We start from the raw sequence: 9,078 nt of genomic DNA on the forward strand, positions 1-9,078 counted from the left end.
CATCCTCTCACTTTCAATCTATGTGTGTCCTTCACTCTAAAGTGGGTTTCTTATAGGCAGCATATTGTAGACTTTTGTTTTATTATCCAATATGCCACTTTATGTCTTTTGAGTGTAGCATTTATTCCATTGACATTTATAATAATTATTGATAGATATGTATTTATACTCATTTTGATCCTTGTTTTCCAGTTGATTTGGTATTTCTTCTTTGTTCCTTTGTTTTCCTTTTTGTGTTTCTTTTTGTGGTTTGATAATTTTCTTTTGTATTAGTTTGATTTTCTTTTGGTTTTTGTGACTCTACTGTGTGCTTTTTATTTGTGTTTATCCTGTTTTTTGAAGTATATTAACCCATTACTATATCTGTTTGCTTTAGAATGATAGTCATTTAGGCTCAAATACATCATAAAATGAACAAAGGGAAAGAAAGAAGAGAGAGAGAGAGAAAAATCTATTAATTCTTGCTCCTTTCTGCCACCTTTTGTTATTTTCATTTTTTATATAATATCTTCATGTTTTTTCTCTTGCAACTAATTGTAGTTATCACATTTCCAATTATGGTTTTCTTGTTTCTATATCTTCCTGCTTCTTTTCAATATTTCTTTTAGGATAGGTTTAGTATTGCTGAGTTATTTTAGTTTTTGCTTGTCTGTGAAATTCTGTGTCTCTCCTTCTACTCTAAAGTATAGTCTTGCTGGATAAAGTACCCTAGGTTGCAGCTTTTTCTCTTTCAGGACTTTGAATATATCTTTCCACTCCCTTCTGGCCAGCATTGTTGTGTAGAGAAATCAGCTGAAAGCCTTATGGGAGTTCCCTTGTAACTAAGTCTTTGTTTTTCTCTTGCTGCCTTTAGAATCCTTCTTTATCTTTAATTTTGGCCATCTTAATTATGATATGTCTTGGCGTAGGTCTGTTTGAGTTCTTCTTGTTTGGGCCCCACTGTGCCTCCTGTACTTGGATATCTGTTTCCTTCTTTAGGTTTGGAAAGTTTTCAGTCATCATTTCTTCAAATACCTTTTCAATCCCCTTTTCTCTTTCCTTTCCTTCTGGGACCCCTATTGTGCATATGTTGGCATACATTATATTATCCCATAGGTCCCTTATATTGCTTTCATTGGTTTTTATTTGCTTTTCTGTCTGCTGTTCTGATTGAGTGACCTCTGTTATCCTGTCTTCTAAGTCAGTTATTTGTTACTCTGCATTATCTAGTCTGCTTTTGACTGCCTATAGCTTGACTGTTATCTCAGCAAATGAATTTTCTATTTTTAATTGCCTCCTCTTTATAATTTCTATTACCTTTTTATAGTATTCTCTGTCTCTATTCATAGTCTCTCTTATTTCCTTCAGTGCTTTTATCATCCTCTTTTTGAAGTCATGATCTAGAAGATTGTTGAGGTCTATCTCATTGTTTGTTCTTTCAAGGGACTTCTCTTTGTCTTTTAATCGGGAGTGATTCCTCTGTTTCTTCATTTTATTTATATTTCTCTAGTTTTATGGATTTAAGAGCATCATTTATATACTGTTGTCTTGAAGGATTTTGTTGTTGTTATTGTTGATTGCTTGTATTTAAAGTGGGAGCATTTCTGTTAGACTGTGTTCATCTAATAGTTTTGTTTCAAAGGCTGTTCTTATTATGGATGGTTGCCCTGTCTTTCTTCTATGTGTATTGGCTGTTATCACTTTGATTGGCTGTGTAGTTGTTGTGATCAGAGCCTGCCCTGTTTGTTGTTGCTGAGTGGGTCCTCCTTTATTATTCTGTGGTTGTCACAGCCATGACAGACCCATGGCTGGGTCTGCTCCTCTGTTGCTGGAATAGAGGTTTCTAGACCCATTTCTGAGTTGTGGTGCATGGTAGGCAGGGTTGGAGTCCTTCAGCTGAGAAGAAGAGTCACTGAGTATAACTCTGCAAGAGTTGTCCACTGGGAAGTGCCCTCTTTGGTGTTGTCTGTCACTTGTTATGTGGGGTTACATAGTACTATTTGCTGATGCTGCCTTTGTCCCTACCTTAGCTGTGGGGAGGTCAGCTACCCACTCTGTGTCCCCAATATTCTGGGCCCCTGGAACCACAAGTGTAGATCTGCCAATGTCAGATGCTAGGACCCACAATAGTGAGCATGCAGTCACACACCTGAATCTGTGGTGCACCACAGGGTCAGCACAGATCCCAACCCCATGCCCCCCTACTATATGGTATGCTGGCCGGTTGTGAAAAAACCTACTTGCCCCTGCCATGTGCCAGAACTCAGCTCTCTGACTGTTCATCCCAGAAATACAGGTTCACAAAGGTACTAGTGGAGCAAATCCACCCACTCTTCTGGGGCTGTAAGCAAATCTCAGTCCTGCCTGTAAAACTGCAGGGAAGCTGAGTATGGATTCAGCTTTCAGCCATGCCTCCACTCAGCAACGATGGCTATGACCAAGCCCCACCTGTCTTCACATGAGAACACACCAACAATGAAGCCAAGTGTGGACAGCAGCTATGGTGCAGCTATGTTGTGCACCCAACCCATGCACACTAACAGTGGTGCTTTTTTATGGGGGTCCCAGGCTGTTCCAGATACACCACCAGCCAGAGCTCACAGCACCTTCCAGTCCCTGGAGGCTGCCTCTGTGCTGTGGGCTCCAGCCGTCTCCCAGGTCTCATAACTGATCTCTAGCAGCCAGTCCCAGGTTGTCCCTGCTGGCTCATGTCTAGGGCTGGGGATGGCAGGGACCCTCCATGCCAGTTTCTCTTAGTTCCTTCTGCCAAGCAGCTGCTACTTTCTCCTCTGAGACTCGGAAGCTCTGCTTCTGTCCCTGCTGGCCGCCTGGCTGGAGAGGGGCATCCCAGCATGAGGGTGCCTTTCTTACTTTGCTGCTCCCTCCCTGTAGGACAGATCCTGCATCAGTTTTTTTTTCTTTTTTTCGCTTATCAGATTTTTTTTAGAATCCTCCTGTATTTCAAAGCAAGAGACACACTGCCAGAGATCTGTAGATGTTCTCTGTGAATCAGTGGGTTTGTAGATGTAATTCTTGGTGTATTTGTGGGAGAGGGCAAGCTGTGAGTCTCTACTCCACCATCTTGGCACCTTCCCCATTTCTGACCTGTGAAATTCTTGCATGGCTCACTTTCTTGCCATCAGAACTCATCCTTCAAGACCCATTTGAGTTCTCATTATGTTCTGTCCTTCACCTTCTGTGTCCCCATGGTACCCTTTAGATTTATATAGCAGCACTTATTGTGTTTTGAGAGGAATTTTCAACTTACACATCTGCCTTACCTCTCTATTTGGATAATAAAAACCAAATAGCAGGGCCACTGCAGTGGACTGAATATATCCCCCAGATTCCACATGTTGAAACCCTAATGCCACTGTGATGATGTTTAGAGGTGGAGCCTTTGGGAGGTAATTAGGTCATGAGGGTGAAGTCTTCATCAATGGTATTAGTGTCTTTGTAAGAAGGGGCCAGAGAGCTAGCGAGACCTTTTCTCACCTTGTGAAGAAACAAGGAGAAGTTGGCTGTCTGCAAACCAGAAATTGGGATTTCACCAAAAACTCGACCATGCTGGCACCCTTGGACTTCTCCAGCCTCCAGAACCATGAGAAATAAATTTATGTTGTTTATAAGCCACCCAGTCCATGGTGTATTTGTTACAGCATCCCAAACCGACTAAGACAGCATTAGCCTTGGCACAATGCCTTGCCTCTAAATGCTCCTGAATATATGTTTGTTGAATTCAATTGAAAGTGTAATAACTGATATTTGATGTGGTAGTTATTAGGCCCCAAGGAAAGGTTAAATAGAAATCTAAAGGAAGATCACCAAACCACAAAAGGAAGAAGAAAAGAACAAAGAGGAAATACCAAATCAACTGCAAAGATAAGTTCAAAATGGCAATAAACACACATCATTAATTACTGTAAATGTTAATGGACTTAATGCTCCAGTCAAAAGACATAGAGTGGCAGACTGGATAATAAACCAAGAACCTTCAAAATGCTGCATACAAGAGACCCACTTTAGGGAGAAGGAAACATATAGATTGAGAGTGAAAGGATGGAAAAGGATATTCCATGCAAATGGAAAAGCCAAAAAAGGAGGTGTTGCAGTACTGATTTCAGACAAAATAGACTTTAAAACAAAGGCCATAAAGAAAGACAAAGAAGGATATTTTATAATGATTAAAGGAGTGATACAAGATGAGGATATTACACTCATTAATATATGTGCATCCAATATAGGAGCACCTAAGTACATAAAACAATTACTAACAGAGAAAAAGGGGGATACTGATGGGAATACAATCATAGTTGGAGATTTCAACACCGGATTAACATCACTAGACAGATCTTCCAGACAGAAAATAAATAAGGCAACAGAGAAATTAAATAATACAATAGAAAAATTAGATTTGGTGGATATTTCCAGAGCATTACACCCCCTAAAAATAGGATATACATTCTTTTCAAGTACACATGGAACATTTTCCAGGATTGATCATGTACTTGGGCACAAAAGAAACCTCAACAATTTTAAGAAGATAGAAATTATCTCAAGCATCTTAACTGACCACAATGCCATGAAACTAGAAATCAACAACAGAGAAACAAAGGAGAAAAAAAGTAAAGCATGGAGATTAAACAATATGTTATTAAAAAAACAATGGGTTAATGAGGAAATCAAAGCTGAAATTAAAAAATACCTTGAGACAAATGAAAATGAAAGCACAACCACAAAAAATTTATGGGACACAGCAAAGGCAGTGCTAAGAGGGAAGTTTATAGTGATACAGGCCTTCCTCAAAAAAGAAGAACAATCTCAAATAAACAATTTAACCCACCAGCTGAATGAATTAGAAAAAGAACAAAAAGCCCCAAAAGGCAGCAGAAGGAAGGAAATTATAAAGATTAGGGAGGAAGTAAATAAAATAAATATTAAAAAGACCATAGAAAAAATCAGTCAAATCAAAAGCTGATTTTTTGAAAAAGTAAATAAAATCGACAAACCTCTGGCCAAACTCACAAAGAAGAAAAAAGAGAGAGCACAAGTTAGCAAAATAAGAAAGGATAATGGAGAAATTACAACAAACAAAATAGAAATACAGAATATCATACGAGAATATTATGAAAAACTATATGGAACCAAACTGGATAACCTAGAGGAGATGGACAACTTTCTGGAAACATACTGTCTACCAAAACTGAATCAAGAAGAAACTGACCACTTGAACAAACTGACCACTAGAAATGAAATTGAAATAGCAATAAAAAACCTCCCAACAAATAAAAGTCCAGGACCGGATGGCTTCACTGGGGAATTCTACCAAATATACAAAGAAGAACTCACACCAGTCCTTCTCAAACTCTCCCAGAAGATTGAAAAGGAGGGCATACTCCCAAACTCATTCTATGAAGCCACCATCACCCTGATACCAAAACCAGGCAAAGACACTACCAAAAAAGAGAATTATAGGCCAATATCACTAATGAACATAGATGCCAAAATCCTCACCAAAATATTAGCAAATAGAATCCAACAACACATAAAAAAGATTATACATCATGACCAAGTGGGGTTCATCCCAGGGACACAAGGGTGGTTCAATATATGTAAATCAATCAAGGTAATACATCACATCAACAAGAGAAAGGACAAAAACCACATGATCATCTCAATCGATGCAGGAAAAGCATTTGATAAAATTAAACACCCATTTATGATAAAAACTCTCACCAAAGTGGGTACAGAGGGGACATATCTCAACATAATAAAAGCTATATATGACAAACCTACAGCCAGCATAGTACTCAATGGTGAAAAACTCAAAAGCTTCCCACTAAAATCTGGGACAAGACAAGGATGTCCACTGTCACCACTCCTATTCAACATAGTCCTGGAAGTCCTAGCCACAGCAGTCAGGCAAGAGAGAGAAATAAAAGGGATCCAAATTGGAAAAGAAGAGGTGAAAGTGTCACTATATGCTGACGACATGATACTATATATAGAAAACCCTAAAAGGTCCAGACAAAAGCTACTAGAGCTGATCAAAGAATTCAGCAAGGTAGCAGGTTACAAGATTAACGTTCAAAAATCAGTGGCATTTCTTTACACTAACGATAAATCAACAGAAGAAGGAAGTAAAGAAACAATCCCCTTTAAATTAGCACCAAAAGTAATAAATTACCTAGGAATAAACCTAACCAAGGTGGTGAAAACTATAAACCATTGATGAAGGAAATTAAAGAAGACTTTAAAAAATGGAAAGATATTCCATGCTCTTGGACTGGAAGAATCAATATTGTTAAAATGGTCACACTGCCCAAGGCAATCTACACATTTAATGCAATCCCTATCAATTTACCCAGGACATATTTCACAGAACTAGAACAAATCATAATAAAATTTATATGGAACCATCAAAGACCTAGAATTGCCAAAGCATTACTGAAGAGAAAGAAAGAGGCTGGAGGAATAACTCTCCCAGACTTCAGACAATACTATAGAGCTACAGTCATCAAGACAGCATGGTATTGGTACAAAAACAGACATATAGACCAATGGAACAGAACAGAGTGCCCAGAAATGAACCCACAAACTGTTGGTCAACTCATCTTCAACAAAGGAGGCAAGAATATACAATGAAATAAAGACAGTTTCTTCAGCAAATGGTGTTGGGAAAACTGGACAGCAGCATGTAAAACAATGAAGCTAGATCGCTCCCTTATACCATACACAAAAATAAACTCCAAATGGATTAAAGACTTAAACATAAGACAAGATACTATAAACCTCCTAGAGGAAAAATAGGCAAAACATTATCTGACATACATCTCAAAAATTTTCTCCTAGAATAAATAAAAGCAAGAATAAACAAATGGGACCTAATGAAACTTACAAGCTTCTGCACAGCAAAGGAAATCATAAGGAAAACAAAAAGACAAACTATGGAATGGGGAAAAATCTTTGCACATGAAACCAACAAAGGCTTGATCTCCAGAATATATAAGCAGCTCATATGACTTAATAAGCAACAACCAAACAACCCAATCCAAAAATGGGCAGAAGACCTAAACAAGCAATTCTCCAAGGAAGACATACAAATGATCAATAAGCACATGAAAAAAATGCTCAATATCACTGATTATAAGAGAAATGCAAATCAAAACTCCAATGAGATATCACCTCACACCAGTCAGAATGGCCATCATTCAAAAATCCACAAATGACAAATGCTGAGGAGACTGTGGAGAAAGGGGAACCCTACTACACTGCTGGTGAGAATGCAGTTTGGTGCAGCCACTGTGGAAAACAGTATGGAGATTCCTCAAAAGACTAGGAATAGACTTACTGTATGACCCAGGAATCCCGCTCCTGGCCATATATCCAAAAGGAACCCTACTTCAAAAAGACAATGTTCATAGCAGCACTATTTACAATAGCCAAGACGTGGAATTAGCCTAAATGTCCATCAACGGATGACTGGATAAAGAAGAAGTGGTATATTTATACAATGGAATACTACTCAGTTATAAAAACTGACAACATAATGCCGTTTGCAGCAACATGGATGTCCCTGGAGAATGTCATTCTAAGTGAAGTAAGCCAGAAAGAGAAAGAAAAATACCATATGAGATCGCTCATATGTGGAATCTAAAAAACAAAAACAAAGAAAACAAAGCATAAAGACAAAACAGAAATAGACTCATAGACATAGAATACAAACTTGTGGTTGCCAAGGGGGCGGGGGGTGGGAAGGGACAGATTGGGATTTCAAAATTGTAAAATAGATAAACAAGATTATATTGTATAGCCCAGGGAAATATACAGAAGATCTTATGGTAGCTCACAGAGAAAAAAAAGTGACAATGAATATATATATGTTCATGTATAACTGAAAAATTGTGCTCTACACTGGAATTTGTCACAACACTGTAAAATGATTATAAGTAAATAAAAAATGTTAAAAACAAAACAAACAAACAACAACAACAAAAAAGAAATCTGTACACTCTTTTTAAGAAGTTAAATGTGTGATGTCTTTTTACATGATTTCAAAACTAAAAATGAAACAAGAAATATATCTTTATAATATATAAAAGGTATGTTACTTTTACTTTATCATAAGATTTATTCCTTGTTGGTAGAACAATGAGGTACTTGTTTTTCACATGGGCTACAACTGAGTTGCATCACTGAGCTGTTTATGTTTGAACATTGTAGCTTGTATATGGAACTATGTCTTTGTAAAAGGAGGCAGGGTGAAGGGGGTGTGGCAGATGGAAAAAATGTGAATATTCTCATTTCAGTATGTTTTGGAGGGTGGCTCTGTGTGCCTTGACATAATCGACCTGTTCCCAAAATGTTTGGGAAGAAGCCCTGTCTTGCTATTGACTCGTGTTTTCATTTCCAAGGTGCTTTTATGTTTGTTTTGGATTGATCTTTGATTAGGTGTGACTCCTGACACATTTGCTTTAAATTTCTCTCTCCTCCCCTGTCAAGTGGTTAATGATCTCAAAATGTCACACTGGATTCTGAAGATTTCCCAGGAGGTCAAGTGTGGACAGAACAATAAAACAAATAAAGAAAATACAGAATCACCTTATTGGTTATTTCTACCCACACACACACACACACATGCCAGGCCAGCTTCACGGGTGTATAACTTGGGCAGCTGCAGGGGCCCGGGCTCAGAAGGGCCCTGTGCTTGGCTGAATGCTCTGCCGTTGCTACCTTGACATTTTTAATCATTTTATCTTTTAACTGGTGTTTAAATGAAGACTAGCTGGGCAACAGAGCATGTATGTTTGCAGCAGAGGTCTGGACAACACGTGGGTCTGCTGGTCATCCCCACTGGGGTGTTTGCGATGGTCTGTGAGCGCGGAGCTCGGGTGGGCCCGGGGTGCGTGGGAGTTCTGCAGGACTTCGCAGTGTGCGGGTCTACAGGCTACAAAGTGAGTGAGGGCGCTGACAGCCCTGGGAGGCCACACTCTCCCTTCAAACAAGAAGCGGCTTTGAATGCACGAAAAAGCAAATGGCTTGTAAGAAACATGAATGATCTAGAAAGCTTATCCTACCCTGCAGTAGTCAACTGCATGT

The sequence above is a fragment of the Camelus bactrianus genome, chromosome 19 (assembly GCF_048773025.1).
Source record: "Camelus bactrianus isolate YW-2024 breed Bactrian camel chromosome 19, ASM4877302v1, whole genome shotgun sequence".
NCBI lineage: Eukaryota > Metazoa > Chordata > Mammalia > Artiodactyla > Camelidae > Camelus > Camelus bactrianus.